The sequence below is a fragment of the Lepidothrix coronata genome, unplaced genomic scaffold (genome assembly GCF_001604755.1).
Source record: "Lepidothrix coronata isolate B3197 unplaced genomic scaffold, Lepidothrix_coronata-1.0 Scaffold195, whole genome shotgun sequence".
Classification (NCBI taxonomy): domain Eukaryota; kingdom Metazoa; phylum Chordata; class Aves; order Passeriformes; family Pipridae; genus Lepidothrix; species Lepidothrix coronata.
In genome coordinates, this window is record NW_016690375.1 from 297,370 (window position 1) to 315,242 (window position 17,873).

General features: G+C 42.2%; 1 protein-coding gene across 2 annotated transcripts in view; it reads right to left on the reverse strand.

Annotated features, from left to right (window-relative positions):
- Positions 1–17,873, reverse strand: part of GPRIN3 (GPRIN family member 3) — a 35,830-nt gene that overhangs the window by 9,406 nt on the left and 8,551 nt on the right. The gene's annotated exons all lie outside the window — the stretch shown is intronic.

Below are 17,873 nucleotides of genomic sequence, written 5' to 3' on the forward strand. Positions count from 1 at the left end.
GCTCGATTAATAAATGGAGGTACAAGTGATCTAGAAATCAATTTAGGAGCAGGTGGTATGAAATTGGAAGGGGAACACTGAAGCATTGCAGAACAGGAGGGGCCCATGCCATACCCAGGGAAACATGAGGGAGGGATTTTAAGCAGGTGCAGCAGAGTTATCGAGGTTGAAATCCTGCCAGGACTGCAGAGAAACCATCGCTTCAAACAGGAGGTGATCTCCAAATGTGCCTGTTGGCTGGGCATTCCAAAGGGGCTTAGCCCAACTTGGATTCTGTTAGAGGTCAAGGACTGGATCCCTGACAGTGTCAGCAGAGTGGTGGTGGCCAGTGATAAAATCCCAAACCACTCTTCTTTTAAACTGCAGGCTACATGTGCTTGTCTAAAAAGTTTTCCCTGTCTTATGATGCCAGGAAAACACAAGTATGAGACTTGGGAGACACACTGAACATTTAGTTTTGTTAACCAGAGGGATGATGCCAGGAAAATTACCGTACCTTTTTGTGTGCCTCCATCTCTGCAGGCACACAGTAGGATCTCCTTTGCTACATTCCTAGGGAGATGCTGCTGGAAGCAGCTGTGCAATCACTCAGCTGTTCCAGACCCTCCCTCCCTACTAGCAAAATCAACTAAAGCTCTTTTCAGAAAACATCTCTCCTTCTCTTTCTCAGCCTGAATGGCAGCGGTATAACTTTCTTAGTTTTTGTAAAATTAATCCTAAGTTTCAGCACCTTAGGATACTTAGAAAGAGCAACAGAAGAAAGATGTTGAATGAAAGGAAAATTTAAAAAAATACAGTCAGTCTATTTTTCTAAGAAAAGAAAAGTGCTGCAACTTATTACTTATTCATTAAGCTTTACATCTTCCAGATATTAATAATTTATTATTTTTATGCTGTCTCTTTGGGCTCTGTCCAACCACAGATATACAGTCTGCTGGGTTAAGCCAGTCCTGAGAAACTGTGATCCTGCCCCTGAAGGATCCTGAGTTCCTTAGCTATAATCTGTGACAGCAGCCCAGCATCACCCCACAGTGGCTTTCCAGGAAGGCTAAGGATTGCTAAGATTTTTGAGAAGTATGTAAACCAGACTGGAAATCAGTGGGAGTTTGTGGCTGCCTACAAGACATCCTCACTTTATTATGTGCTCACTTTACAGAGAGCCAACGTAATCCTGAAGGAAAGGAGAGTCATTCCATGTTCTACTGTTGTACTATAAACATCTAATGTCTGCAAGGAGAGGAGCAGATGGCTTTGGGAATCTTTTTGTCTAACTCTGTTACTGTCTTCTCTCCCTTTCCAAATATTGATGCAAACCAAACCAGTACATACAACTAGGCAGGTCACATATCTTTTTTATTTTTTAGATTCAGAGTTTATTTAAGAACAATTAAACAAATAATGGAACAAAACCAATCCATATTTTTAGGATGAGATGTACTCAGCAGTTTCAGAAGAAATAAAAATTTCAGAGAAAATCTGTTCAGTTCTTCACTATACAGAACCTGGAGCACCATCTTTTAACTCATACCCTCTCAACAGGGGAATGTTTCCTAGTTTGTCAATTAAATTAACTAGTTCTACTCTGAACCCCTGCATGAATTCTCCCCCTCTGTTTAGTGGCTCTTCCTCAGCATCACCTGAAACACACATTTAAACGTCTGCCTCATGTGCTAGTTAAAAGAGATTCTGCTACAGAGCCTTCGACATATGACGTCAACAGAGGAAATTCTGCCCCAGAAAATCCACCTGGACCTATTCTCGGATGTGGGACAACAGAGCACAGACCAGACATTTTGCTTGACCCTTGAACATAGGTTGGGGACATGGGTGATTCTACTGCCTGGAATGACTCTGAAAATGAGTTAGTTTATGAGAATAAGGTTTTTATAAAGACTGTTGTCAAAGTCATGGGAGCTATTTCCTGGACTCCTCACTAAGCCATCCTAATGACAGGAGCCAAAGGCATTGTAGTAGTCTAAATAAACACAGTAATTTTTGATAATGCTCTTACTGAAGAATAAATAAAAATCAGAAAGAAAGGTAAGTCTTAAGAAAGAGAACAACAAGCAAACCCAACAGATTACAGAATTGGAAAGGTATTTCTGTTATTGAGATCTCATTTATGATTATTGTCTCATTTTTATTATTTGAGTCCTGTTATATAGGAATGAAGAACAATGCTGGGACCTTTGGGCAACACTGTTCAACTGCCAAGACAGTGAGGATTCAAACAAACAAGCAACACTGCCTGCAAGCAAATACTTAGGAGAAACAGAAATACAAAACTCAGTAGAAGGCCAAAAAACATGTCAAAACAAATCAAGATCGCTGATGAATTTTTCAAGTCTTGTACCAGACCTGAAGCAATCATCCAAAATTTTCTGTTATTAGGAGGTGAAATTAGTATCTCCACAAAGGTCAAAATCAATTTTTAGTAATAAGAACAGATTTGCTACACCAACACAGTTCTCCTTCCCCTTATTCTTGCAGGCCAAATTAGCCTGCCTGAGTGTGTCACTCTCATCTCAACAAATAATTATTCTGTACCTTTTGCAACAAGAGGTTTCTACCTTTGACAATGTCTGTGTTTGGCTTATATGGTCAGGGAGGGTCCCTGCATGGCCAGCAGACCTTCACAGACTCTTGTGACTGAGTAGGTCTTTTTTATGTGCTGTAAAAAAAACGCAGAAACACCACTAACTCCCAAACCAAGAAGTTTCCAGGCAACTCAATGGTGACAATGTAAAGAAACTCCTAGTTATTTCAGTAACACCCAACCCCCAATTAAACAACACTAAAATTTTTCCTCTTGCTGCTTATGAGAAAGTCTGCATGCTTCATAATACAAACCCATAAATTTGTAGGAAATTCCTACATAAGACTCTGCCTCCCATTCCCTCTTGAAAAAAAATGTGAAAATGTGCAAAAGCACAAATAAGACTACCAGCATCTCCACCTGCCCTCAACTGTAAAAATAAAAACAATTAAAAAGAAGCTCCCAAACTAATCAAGCACTCCTTCCCCAACTCTATTCTCATTAGGTTTCTATTTTTTGAGCCCCCCACCGTTGGAGTCCTCTCTTCACCCTTGTCTCTGCAAATAGAAGAGCTGAGCATTTGCTCTTAACAGTTCTAGTCTTATATGATCTCTCAGAGCATCACAAAAATCATTATGCAACCACACGGGTTAAGGACAGAGATAAACATTTGCTGAACTGAGAATTCAGTCTCCATTCTCATTTCTTGATCTGAGAAAAAAGATAACGGCTCACCCAAACTCATATTAGACCACTGAATATAAAAAGCACAAAGCGCACTTCTTTAAATTTTAACCATAAATATGCACGTGCGTCCTTCTAATTCTGTACCCAGTGGGGTTTTTTCCCCACATCATTAAGTTGTTGTTCTCTGTAAATGCTGTAACTTTCTTTTTTTTAATGTCAAAGGGTGTTTGTTATTCTTTTTATTTGTGAAAAATTTGCTTTATGGGTTATTTTCTCCTAATTATCTGTGGGATTGAAAACTGGCAGTACAAATAAAGGGCAGCACAAACCAAGGACATATTCATAAAAATACAAAAGAGGTTGCCCGAAGAGGTAAGATACAAGATGCAGAGCTTCCATCTTCCAGTGTGCTTTGGGATGCTGACAGGAGATAGACTATCACACTATGACCACAGGGAAGCAAGAGGCGGCAGGGGATGCCCACAGATACCTTGCATACCTGCGGTTCCCAGCAGAGACGGGGCTGGCATTTCAAGGATATGGTGCCTGAAGTCCCACTTCGCCTTCTACACCTGGGGACTGCACATGTTATTGAGGGACAGACCTGCAAACACAGCATGAACCGGTTCCAGAGACAGACAGGGAGGTAGACAGCAGAAGCAACAAGTGCAACACCACAGGGCTGCAGGACCTTCCGTGCAGACATTAAGCAAAGCAGGTTGTATGTGGTGGTTTGCTTTTGACTGGCCTCTGCTGACTCAGCAGAACTTCTGTAACACTTCAGCATACACTGCTAAATAGCTGTTTACTTCCTCACTATCCAGTGAATTGACAGGACTTTACTCAGCACAGATGGACAGCAGCCTATTGCTAGAGTGCTTTTAGTGCAATAAGGGGTTCTCTGCCCTTTTTAGCAATTTACCTTTTCCTATTGCTTCTTCATGCTTTTCTGCTGCCTTAAACTACAACACACCTTGACTCTGCTCATCAGCTGATCCCATCATCCTGGTGTCTCAGCACATTCGCTGCAGCATCTGTGCTCAAGGCTACCTTGAGTTACGGCCCCACTCAATAATTTGACCATACCGAAAGCCTTGTTTGGCTCTATCACAACTGCCCTGAGAACAAGAACAGGGAAAGACATGATGTATTGTCTATCTTATTTGTGCATTCACTATTACATTCCCTTAAATGTCTGGTGGGGTTAGTCACACCTCTCTAGGAGAAGCTCAGCTCAATGGGCCATGGGACAAATGTTGGAGAGGAAGCTGAGAAGGAATTGAGATGTGCAGTCCCTGCAGGGAGCATCCAGCCAGGCACCAAGGGTGACAGGAAGAATTTCAGGAGGACTGGAGAGGACCAGGCAGTCTCATGCAGCTCAGGAGCCTCTGCAACCCTCATCTGCTTATTTTCATTTTTCACTATATTAAAAATTAAATTCCTCATTTGCGATTTTTTTAACTCTAGGTGTGTGTGGGTTTATTTGAAAAGCTTTTCAGTTTTTCTTGTTACTTTTTTGGGGTAGGGAAGTTTATTTTAGAAAAACATCAGATCCACTTTAAGGCTCCACCCAGCCCAAAGCCCTAGCACACATACAGACACAGATCCTCTGTACGGCCTTCCTGCTGCTGTCCATCAGGAGTTTAAGGATTTTCCAAAGGGAAGGACACACTTTAATCACCTTCGGAAATGAATGCACATCTATTTATGAACCTTCTTAGCATATCTGGCCTATATAAAATGCTGTGCAATGCATGCCCTATGAGAAAAGGACCTTTATTTGTACAAGCTTGTTCAGTGGAAGTCTGGGCCGCTCATTTTAATGTTAAAGCAAACACCACCAAACCGAACCCCATAGTCCCTCCTAAAACCCTTCCCAGCACCTGCCCTAGAAGCACTTTTGAATCACGTGTGACGCCACAATACTAGATCAGCTGGAACTACCAACTGAGCCACATGAACAGCCCCGAGGAAAACTCTGCTCCACCCAGGGCTCCCAGGGTGCAGCGGCTCCTCACTGGGTCTCACAGCTCTTTCTCCCGAATGCTGACACTCAACTCCCACTGCCTAGCCAGTCTGCTCACAAAGGTGTCAAGACACAATGAATAATGGAAACAGTGGAGTGAAAAATGGGAAATAAGTCCAAAAGAAAAACAGGGATAAGTGCTTGTCCCTGCTTTTTAACGGTAATAAACCAAGGAAAATCATGTGAGAAATCAAGGGCAAGATGCACTGCCATTTTCTGCCAAAAGGAGATGGCTGCCAATCAGCCTGACAGCTACTGAAGATTTACCTAGCAGTATTTTGTACATGCTGAAGAAACATATTTTTCTGGTTGTTGACTCCTCTCATCTTGCATCTCCATGCTTCAGAATGCAGAGCACGGGAACTCCCCTTTAGAAGGACAAAGCTCAGCTTAACCTGCTGCCCAAAACCTGTAGATGAAAAAATGGGTAAAGCTAGTCCTACCAAATGGTACAGTGGCTTCTGGGACTAATCCAAAGCAAAGCAAACTGCTCTGCACCTTCTTTCATTTCTTTCAGCTTCTGACAAACCTTAAATACACCCTGAAAAGAGGCCACAGTAACCTTACTGTGAATGACATAGTCTTACTGAACTAGATGCAAAAGCATTTCTGATTAATATTAAATACATTTTAAAATCTAATATTTACAGTATTTTCTCACTGAAGCATGCAGATACTATTGGTGGATTTTGTTTCTGCAGGTACATGCTCTCCTTAAATATATGCTCTCTGTGCTCCCTAGACTCTTAATTCCTTAGAGTCCAGAAAGTGCAGTGTCCAGCAGGCTGTAGAAGAGCCTCTCCAAAACCAGATCTCTCAAGTGCTCTCAGGTACTTAGCAGTGAGCACAGGGGATTGTCTAGCTATAATTTTGGTACTGCAGTGCTTATCCTAGTTTGGAAGCAAGCATCAGTCACTCCATCCCTACCATAACCTCAGGATTGCCTGAAGTCAGTGCTGGCCTAAGCAGCTTTAGATTGGTATACAAAGAGTGCACCCAAGCAGAGCCGAACCACATTTGGGGCACACCTCTGCTCCAGCTTCAGACAAAAGGGTGCAAACCAGTCCAAGTCCCATGGCTTGGAAGTGCAGGATGGTGCTGAGAGTCTGGGCACGTGACCTTGAGTAGAACCTTGCCCTGACACTTCAAAATGGTCCAAGGACACAAGTGTACCTCAGCAGTTGCTCAGGGACAGATGTATGAGAGTATCTGCTATGGGCTTTTAATAGGCAGGCACACAGAACAAAAACTGTGTGGTGATCAAGCATGATTCAATTCTACCATCCTGCTGGCAGTTACCCTACAATTAGAAAGATGTCCATCTAAAAAGGAAGTACAGCTCTGCTCTGATACAGCATGTTCTAGCCTGTGTCCCCATCTGTTCCCTGTGGGCAGCACCCATCTCGCCCTGGCCAGGAGACAAGCAGCAACCCCCTCATCCAACTCCAGCACCTGTTCCCAAAGCCCTGGTGGGAGCCCGTGCACCGTTAGCAACACCATGATGTAATTCTTCAGCATGCACGTAAACTTCTTGCCTGGTTGCATTTTGCTTTTAATCTCTGTCAGTAAGTCACTGTATTGGAAGGGATCACATTATCCTTTTCTGTACCCTGATGCATACAGCTATTGCAGTCCCACCAGGGGCTTTCACTCAGACATTCCTCAGCATGAAAGCTGGGCTGGCTCTGCTGAAGATGTCACTGTCCTGTGGCCATGGCCAAAGGTAGCAGGCTGGCACGTGCTGTGGACGTGCTGCAAGAGCATCTTGTTTGTGTGGGAGTAAGGACCAAATGGTTACGAATTTATGGGTGCACCCTGATTTTGCAAAACTCTTCCAGGTTTCCAGAAGGAAAAGTGGCGTTGCCTTGTGCTCCAACACTTTAAAGCATGAAAATATGGTATTTAGAAGTGGGAGAAAATATAGTATTGAGAAGATTGCTAAAAGCCAACATTTAGAAAGGAGATTGAAAATCTTGGTTTAAATTAAGAATTGTGGTATCATCTGTTGCCATTGAAGGTTTAAGCCTTCAAAGTTCACTTCTTTCTCACAGATTAAAAGCCTTTTCCAGGAGAAGCGCAGATCCTCACATAATCATAGCCTCTAGAATCTCTCAAAAGAGCCCCCCACATGGTCAAAGGGCAGTGGCATAGGAAGGAACTACAGGAGGGCTGGATGACAGCCTGAACATGGCACCACCTCCACACCCTTCTCCCCATACCATCCCTTCCTCTGACCCCCATCCCCATCCTGCCCCTCTACTCCCCCACTCAGCCCATGCTCCCAAGCATCCTCCCTGCTGGCAGACAGAGGCCCTGGGCAGCAAAGACAGGCACACCTCCTCCCAGAGCTACAGCACCCGGTAAAAAGGCTTTCTTCAGCAAGCTGTGTAAGTATGCAAAAGTCCCTGCTGAACACTGGGCTTGCTGCAGAACACCGCCAAGAGCCCGTCAGTCTTTCTCCTCCAAGGTGAAAGGGAAGGATAAATGGCTTTATGAAAACAGCTAAATCAAAGAACAACTACACTGACCAGCAGCCACATTTAACAGCTGCATAAGCTACAGTGACATTCCTTCCTCATATCCTAGGCCACCAAGGAGGGGATGTGAAATGCAGGTAAAACCCACACAGATGTTTATTTTACTTTTTTTTTTTTAATTGCATGTTACTATGTTTAGCCTCATTTTTTATCAACAGGTTTTTCTTATTTCAATATCTGACACTGGAAGTCATTTTTAAGGAAACATAGCCTGACTTCAAGGGTAAGCCATGTTTCAGGAGGAACATCTGCATGCCGCACCCCTGACACAAGCACACAAGAGGAAAGCAGCAACCTGCTGTCCACATCAGGTGACTCCATTTAACATAGCTCACTGCCACAGTATTTTTTTCCAGTTTACTACTGAGTAAAAACAAGACATGATGTTTGAGGGGTGTGAACAGGAGGCTTTCAAACACCATTTTCATGTTTGATGTTGAAAGCAACAGAATTTCTAGCAGACCAAGTAGGAATTCACTCCTTATCTATCCTGCTATCTTCTCCTATCTGATAAAAGTATGGTGAAATCTAACCCCTCATTAACGCATTTCATGCAGCTGAAAGCTTTCGAATGTTGACAGCTGACAAACAAAAGCCCTGTTTTTTGTGAGAGCAGTTTAACAGTAGCCAACAATACATACCTTTTTCCTAAACAGCAATGCCAACGTGACTTCATTATAAAGCAGAGTGATCATCTTTAGGGATGAAAGCATAATGCTGGCTTAGTGCCCATGCAGTTCTTGCTTTTTCTGCTATGACTCTCGGATAACTAGCAACAACCAGGATGATAAGGTTTACGTGGACATCCATCTCTTGTAAGCTGGACCAAGGCCAAAATCACATTTCTGTGGTCAGGAGAATGTAACTACTGCTGAGTAGGTGTGTCTTGGAAAGGATGGCTCTAGGGACAAAGGATGTTATATAATTCTAACATGCTTTCAGATCCTCAAAAGGAAGGTTCCTGAGTTTCATTATGACCTCCTTAAGAGCATTCCCCCAGTGCACTGAATACAAATACTCATCTCATGGCTGAAGCATCCCCAGCAGAGGTGCTGCTAGCCTAGATAATTAGGCCTGATTTGCTGCTGAATAATCATATTATCAGTGCCCAAAGAAATGTATTGTAGCAGCACTTCTTCTTTTAAAACCAACCTTGCAAGTGAGGAAGTTTTGCCTTTGAAGAGCTGATAGCAGGATCAATGTCTTTTGCATAAAGTAAAACCCAATGATAATGTTTAACTCTCATGTGCTGTCTGAGAAAATTAAGTTCTCCTCATATATCATTTTAATGAAGATGCTGGGCTTAGTATTAGAGAAGGGAAGAGATCTTTACATAACAGGCACCTGGCAAAGGACATACCCATTGTCATTTACAGGCGTTATCCTAACGGAAAAGAACTACTCCAAATGGCATGTAATTAGGGAAGAAGGATGTAGTGCCTAACCAGTCATTACTGTAACAGAAATTTGCCGTACTGTGTGATTAACCTAAGAAAGGCATGATGATGATCTCACCACGTCTGCTCTTGTCTCCTGGCTATCAGAAAACACAACTAATGTGAATAAAGGCTGGCAGCTGAAACTGTGGCTTTTTTTTTTTTTTTTAGAAAAAAACCCCCAACAGTTAAAAATATCTTGCCTTCTTCCTGCTGCCACCTCAGCAGTTGCTTCCTGCTTTTTCACGTTGTCACTTTGCTCTGCTGTTGTCTGTCATTGACATAAGAGCAGCAAAAAGAACAAAATAATCTCCTTAGTAAACCGCCTCCTGCTAAACACCTTCTCAAAAAAACACGAGAGGAAGCACCATGTGCTGGGCCACTTTCTGTCTGATGTATTGAGGCTCTGCAGGAAACCAAATGGCTGCAGGTTGGAGGCCTTCGCTGTTCAGGGATAAAAATCGGAGCAATTCTATGGTACCTTTACAATGCTGGTAAATGCTCTTTTGAGGGCAATGACTCAAACCTGTATGATCAGCTAAGGCCTCTAACCTGCTCACCTCAGCCACTCAAGCTTTCAGTATGACTTCAGTGAGACCATTACATGGAAAGCTGCCACCTCAGTCTCAGACTCTTCTTTTGTTTTACTTGAGGCTATACACTTTATTTGGTTGAATATTGACCCTGCTGGAATTGGACGAAACCAGAGATCAGTGCCTCATTCATTATTTTTTTGACTGAAGAAGTACTGCATGTGGGACATGGGGAAAGTGGGATGTGCTAACTGAGCAGGGATAGGATGACACACCCTAAACGGCACCTTGCAAAGCCAGGAAAAACAACACGTCATGCACTGCAGATAATCAGTGACACCACTGTTCTTTATATTCAGAAATGATGGAACAGCCTGATGGTGTACAAAGCACTGTAGGCATGTGAGGGCTTCTAGTCACCTGGCTCTAATGAAGGTCAATGCTAGATATGAACATTTTTGTAAAATATTACACCTATAAACCACAGCATATCTTCTTTGGTCTCCACCCAGTGCTCACAGAAGGTGTTGAAAGAGACATCTGAGAAACCTTCTATATGACAGTGACTGCCACTGTGGCAGATCTGATCAGGTAAAATTGAGAGCAACCTGCTATTCTGGCTCTCGGCTTAAGTAAAAGGAGGTGCTGGCAGTGACACCAACTCAGCGGTGGTAAAAATCAACCCCTCAAACTTTACATCCCTAACTTGGAGTCCTGAAATTCGCTATACAGCCAGAGAGCTCCTCAGGATAAAGAGAGCCTCTTAAGTCTTCTCCATCCATCACTTACATGTGCTTGAACAGAGAGACTGCAGTGCTTCCTCGGGGTGAAGAAGCCAACTCAGTCACCAAGTCACTCTCTCGACATCTCCACTTTCCTGCAGCAAAGAAAAACACCAACAGCTGTGCTGTGTGACGGCTTATTTTAGGAACAATTCACTATTTGCAGTCTATCCCACAGGTGTCTGATAGCAATGGCTTTTTAGAGTTGCCCTTGCAGGCAGCCCAGGTGTATAAAAATCACTCAACACTAACAATCGCAGGAACCATCCTCAGTTCTGTTAGAATTGTTTCCTAACAATGGCTTATTCAAAACCTGCATTTTTATCCATAGATTCAATGTGCTTCTATCCTTCCAGCCCCAACAAGGGGGGGGCTAAGGTACCCAACTGTCTGCAGCATTTTACACTATGCTTTAAATATGATTTTCACAGGCTTAAGGATAATTACATTCTCTGCTTCTGAATTCTTAAAAATCTCAGTGCTCTTAAAACAAATCCTTATTTAGCATCTGAGACCTGGGAAGTCCCATCTGTGTCAGAACCAAACTAAACCCAGAAACACTCCCCCAAGACAGGCAATATTTAAGATATAGCAATGCAAAATCTGGAGACTAGTTCAATAAAACATGCTGGAAAGAGACACAGCATGTCTTGTTCTGTAAACCCTCTCAAAGCTAATAATAGTATTGGGAGTCACTTACTGGAGGTGTCATAAGCCAAAGCTTTGCCTGTTGCAGCATGGCACAGCTATATGCATACCCTGGACCTCTGCCTTATCCATGCCAGATGTACACTCTGGTCTGTACCCTGGAACTCTGCAAGGTCATGATGGCTTATATCAGGCTAATGTGACATTCACACTCCTGTCAAAGGGAGCTAGAGTTTAAGATTTACACTGACCCTATTGCTGGGCATACCTCTTCTCCTCATTTCTTCTACATTAAAGACAGGCATATTTACATTTACATTTATCAGGTGACTGAAGCAACTGAAGCACACTGTGATGGAGGCAGTGGTAAAAAACATTGAATTGAACTACTGTCCTTCAGGATGATTGCCAAATTGGTTAATGACTATAATTAGCATTAATTAAAATGACAGCTCAAACAAGGTATATCACATCTGAGTTTAACAGTCTCAGCTTTACTGAAGCTGGCTGCCTCGACCACCTGGCCAAGCCCAAACCAGACATCCCCACAGGCAGCGTGACTGGCACTCACCATGGCAGCTATTCCTCCAGCTCACCTTCCAGCTTCTCAAGCTACACACAGCAAGCAAAACATGCCCTCAAGCATTCAGAAAGAGATTTGGCAGCCCCAAGGAATCACTGAGTTTATCACCAAAAGCCCAGCACTTCCCATCAGGCTACACTCTTTACTCCTCTTTGGAGCAGTTTTAGCTCCCCTTGCTTGAGCTGCAAGTATATTTAATCTGCAAATCTTAGAAGTGAGCTGAGGTCAGGTTATACCTTGCTAGAGCACAGCTGTGAGCAAGCAGGGCTGTGTGACAGCTTTGTCCTTGTTTCTAAGTCAGCTGGAGTGGAAGCTGGCAGGGTGTGAAAAAGGATCATTCACAGCTTAGCGTTTAATTACTGGACTCGCATTGAACATCAATGCCTCATGCACAGAGGCATACTTGAAAGAGCAAGAAAACACATGCAACCTTGGAGCCAGCATGAAAATCCAGACAAGATGGTTTATTTTCACACAAGACCTTCTTGAAGATAAGTACTAGATACTTCAACCAGTCATCTGACAGCTGTGAATGCACAGAGGCTTCCTACCACAATTTATTTTTATTGACATCCTATTTATGGATACAATTTATATTATCACCAAGTATGCATACTTACATGATTGCAGGCAGACATACACATACATATAGACTTTGATATATGCTAACATAAAGATAGTCATCTAGCCTAATCTGGGTGATTAAAGCCAGGCACTGAAATCAAAGAAGTCTGATGCTCAGAAGTGCTGAATAATCAGAAATACCAGTAAGGCCAGTAGAATTCAAAAGTTGTTCGATATTTTTGAAAATACAATTTCTTTTACTCCTGTTCTTATCCAAGAAATGCCAGAAGGCTCTGACATACTCTGCTGTTTTGTTGGATGCCACATCTAAGCATAGAGATACTAAACATTCATCGCTTAAGCAGGCAAGATAGTGAGCAGAGGTAGGAACCGGTATATTTTCTGCCTCTTCCTTAGAAGCTAACACAGCTGAAGATCACAGAGAAAACTATGCAACAGTCAGTGTCTAATGCCAATGATTTAACTACAGAACACCCATCTCTTACATCTCATCATCTACTACTAAAACCTGTGTAATCATGAGCACTGGAATCTGGCTTTAGCAATCCAGCTCTGCAACACCAGAAAAATACTCAAATGGGTGTTTCCCTCTGCTAGATTGCCATATAGCAAGTCCTGAATCTATGAAGAGGGAAAGCAGACTGGTACCTCTGTTAAAGCAAAATCCAGAAAACCAAACAAGTGCAAAGAATATGCTGCTGCTAGCATTTGCAAAGAAAAAACCCAAAACCCACAAAGCCACCACCTTAAAGCTGAATAAGCAAAGGATGTTACAGACTAGGAAGGCCATCCACACAAGAAAAGTACCTGCAAACACTGCAGATCCACAGGTGTTCATACAAGGAGATAAGCACTTTTGGAAAGGGCTCTGTTAATGCTCTTGCTCTTCAGAAAGCTCAGGTAGGGCATGGGATCAGATGGGATATGAATGTAAGACAAGCGAGAAGTCTAAACCGTCTAAACAGGGCAGCAGTCAATGAGATACTGAGCAAGCAACTCTACTCAATTGTCTTTTCTTCTTCTTACAGATGAGTTGCTTCTCTTGTAGAGAGCAAGTCTTGCAACTTGTTCTGAAAGACCTTTCCTATAAACCTGTAGCCTGAGTGCTTAAGCAAGGGGACTCAGAGGCAACCAAGAAAAAATGGAAGAAGTATGTGAACAGAGACAGATTGCACCAGAGGACCAAGTAAGTCCAGGCTACAGAGCTATGACAGTAAGAGCAATTTATCAAGTATTCATTGTATAACCATATGATCAAATGCCCAGGCCACACTCCAAGCAACTTGGCTGTCAGTAAGGTGACAAGCCTGCACCTTCATCCCTGCTCAGCTGCTGGTCAGCACAGTCCAGGTAATTACCATAGCCTGATTTTCATTCTCTCAGCTCTCTTCACTCCGCTCCCTAATCTATTTATTAACAACCCTAAACCACAGGTGTGGGCAGCCACAGGGAAACTGTTGGGTTTGTTCTACTCAAAGTCAGCAGGAGAAAAACATTTTTGCAAATGCAGACTGCCATGGGAGGTGGTTTGAGAGAGACAGATGTCTGGTTAGTACTGCAGATGGGCTGGAAAATCCCCTATTACCACTTCAAAACTCTCATCCTTTTCCTTGCCCAGGAGGATAGAAAACACATTTTCTCCCCTCATGTGTGGGGGCTTTTATTTTAAGGGAAAAACTGCAACATCTGGAAATTCATTAGCCAGCTGGCCTTCTCTCTGGACAGCAACTAGGTGAAATGGCTCAGTTGTTGAATTTCAAGGTTAGCATGCCTCAGTTTCTCCCACAAAACTAGAGTGTTAATGCTGACCTTGGGGACACCAACCTTCTCCCATGTGAACTCAGTAACTTCATTCCATTTATGAGGCTGACAGATCTCTACAACTGCTGATTGAATTCTGTCCAGGTAAGAAGGCAGGAGAAGATAAAGGGTGAAGGGGAGACCTGCTCTTTCAGAAAACAAATGAGGATGTGTAGGAGAAAGTAAGTTGGTTGGTTCTTGTGATAGAGAAATTTTTGGCCCTCTGCCTCCTGGACCTAGGCTTGAATGCTCCTCCAGCACTGATTCCCCATCTGCCTCTTACTGTGTGCTCCTTGCCAGACCATTTCACAGCTTCATATAGCTCAAGGCCAGGAAACTGTTCATAAATGGATCTTTTAAAATAATCTTTTGCACCATGGTATAGCATCATTTTTGAAAGACAGTTTTAACGCTGCTTAAATATTTGTGGTGTTGACCATGTTCCTATATCTTGCTACCTCATATTGCATGCTCAACTTGAACATTGTGAGCATTGTTCTGTCTTTCTAAGCCTCTGAAGAGTATTTTTCTCCATTTTTTTTTGGTAATCTATTAGGTCTCTTTCTTTTAATGCTTGACCAAAAGCTATGCGGAAAGCTGCTCTGTGATCATACAGAAAGTATTTTTCTGTGTATTAGTAAATAAAAGGAAAAAAAGAAAGGAAAACAAACAGACTAAACAGACAACTAAAACCAAATGTGTACGTGCATAAAGCCTGCCCCCTTTTCAGTCAGAAACAGGAAACCCTCTCAAGAAAGGCAGAATTAGTCAGGAAGTGTATATAACCAATTAACCATTTCAACAGTCAAGAGTGAAGCACTTAAAATCAGGACCAGGTGACTACAAGAGATTTATCCCAGCTAAATTCTGGTCACAGAGGTCAGCTCAAGAGCCCATGGATGAAATTTCACAGGCAACACACAAAGCCTTCAAGAGGGGAGAGATGGAAAAATACTGCATTAATTCAAGGGGGAATATATATTGTCACATGCATTTCTTCTTCAAAATACTCTCCAAAACTAAGCTAATGGGTCTAACCCAAACCACTTCTAATTGTTTCTTTAACTCCATGGTGCAAAAGCTTAGTGAGAGCCATCATATGGTCTGCTACAAAACAGGTACTTTTACACACGTTTCCATTCAAGATATGAGATGCTGAACCATTAATCCAGCCAGAAAAAGGTTCAAAGAAGCATCAGGAAAACTGCAGGAAGCAATCAGAACAGTCCTTTCTGAAACCAGACACAGAACTCAGAAGGTGTGTCACAAGACCTGCTCAGTGTCTTTTTCTCTGCAAATTTTCTACCACTGTGGTCTTTCTTAAGTTCAATGATAGAAAGCTACTGCAACAAACCATTGCACAGGAAACTTTGGGTTTGGAACCTTCTGCTCAGCACACTGCATCCAGCACACTGGATATGGGTTCCAGATTTGCAGGAGTCCTGGTACAATTAAACTTTTTACTCTTGAGAGTTCGTTATCATCACTATCTGCTGTTTAGGGTGCACCATTGCTCTGTTCACTCTTCAAGCCAATAGTATTTCAGGACCATCACTAAAGACTGTAGAGGACAAGGATTTCAAAGTGCACGTCACTGGCTGGCTGAAGTATCACAGCTGAATATTATGTCCATTCATTTTTACCTCATCTGCTCTACATTCACTATGAATCAGCTAAGATAGGATGACTGAAAGGATGATGTTGTTTGGCTTCCTGTCAGAATGGCAACTATGGTGTTTGGAACAGTTTCATATTAATTTAATAACTCTGGTTATATACCTCTGGTAAAAGGCCAAATTGATACCTCAAATGAACTACAGCAGGTCCATTAATGGGGTTTGCATCAAAGGAATTACAGCCTTTAACTTCAAGGTCAAATTTCGCCTATCTAATTAAGTTTCTTTTTCTGAGCAGCATGTTAGCTACAGACTCCGATGTGATTTTTAGAATAACAGGTGTGGCTTTGATTGCCAACTAGTTGAACTTGTGGTCATTAAAGACTCATTTGATTGCTGAAATTGAGATTATAAATCACACTTGAAAAGAAGAAAAGTTTCAACAGACAAATATGAGACAAACTGAGGCTGAGTAGGTGGGATTCATTAGTCACCAGAAGGCAGGCTCTGCTCATGGAGGAACAACACCACATGGGTTGTGTTGGAGCATCCATACAGATGGAAGTGATGAGTAACAGCAAATAACACTTCTTTTATGGAGCTCATTACTAGGGATCATAGTATTAGAAATGTAATGTAATTGAAGCTTGTTTTCTTGGTAGATACTTAAAACTATTATTAGCTTTGTTGTCCTTTTACTTCACTTTTCTTCTCCTAAAGCTTTTCAAGGAGTGGCTCAGACATTTTGTGGGTTTTCTCCTTGTCATCTGCATGTTTGAGTTGGCTGCTAGTAGGAAGCTCTGCTCACATTCCTGCAGGCATGCCAATCTGGATACAGCAGACACATACAAATAGCCTGCATGCAGTAATTAGCTAAAAAAAAAAAACCCACCAAAAAAAACCCAAACAAAAAAACCCCCCACAAACAAACCAAAAAACCAAAGAAAAACACATACACAAAACCCCCCACAAAACTAAACAACAACAAAACAAAAAAACCACACAAAAAACACCCCAAAAAACCAAAGAAACAAAACCCCAAAAACCCCCAAAACAAATCAGGGTGCTATCTTATTAATATATTTTTATATATATGTATATTTTATATATATATATATATATATAAATATAACAGTCCATGCATCTTCTCATTCAGAGCAAGTGTAAGTGTGCTTATTATCTATTTCTTTGGCAAGCCTCCTCCCACCTTCCTGTCCCCTCCAGCATGGAAAACCGTAATTCTAAAATAGGTCATTTTATTACGAAAATATGTTTTCCAAGCAATATTCCCCTGAGGCCCTTCATATTAAGAGCATCCTTTGAACTGGATTAATACTGTTCTCCTATTTCCCAATATCATCTGCACATGTCTCTCTGATAATGGCCAAGCACGGTCCAGCTGCAAGCAATTCTCAAACAGACCATTTAATAGATGAGTATTTCTGAGGGAAGGCTCCCAGGCCTTACAGGATATTTATTGCACTGTCGCCCCATGACTTGAGGTTTGGATTGTTCCCTTTAAGTTGATGTGAACACTGAACCCAGACAGGAGTTAAAGACCCCTCTTCTCACCAAAGGCAAGACTATCTCTGTTAGTTTCTGTGCTTGCCAAATGCAGGAGGAAGCTGCTTGTCCCTTCCCCTTCCATCAAGCTAATTGAGACTCAAACAATCAATAAAGGCTGGATTAATTCCCGAGTGCCAAAAGCACAAGCAACTAAATTAATGAAGCTAATCCTTTTGTAATACCCATTTGTTAAAACTTTTGTCTGCATCTCCTGATGGAGCTTGCTTGACTTGAAAGCTCCAAAATGAATGAACAGCTTTTATTCCTCAGTCATAGTCTGCAATGCATCCTCATGCATTTTTTGCACAATTAGCGCATGGCCAAAACTACAGGCTGAATTTAGCTGATGAACCCTATGTTCTCAGGCATGAGATAAACAGCACAAATTCTGCACAGTCCTGACCCAAAGTCATCACATGCTGGTATGGTCTTCCAAGTCTAATCAGCTCTTGGCTGAGGTAGGTGAAAGCACATTTGCAGCCACTAATGCTTGTGCTTATGGCATGAACAGGTTTATTTGAAGAACTAGACAGCAGGC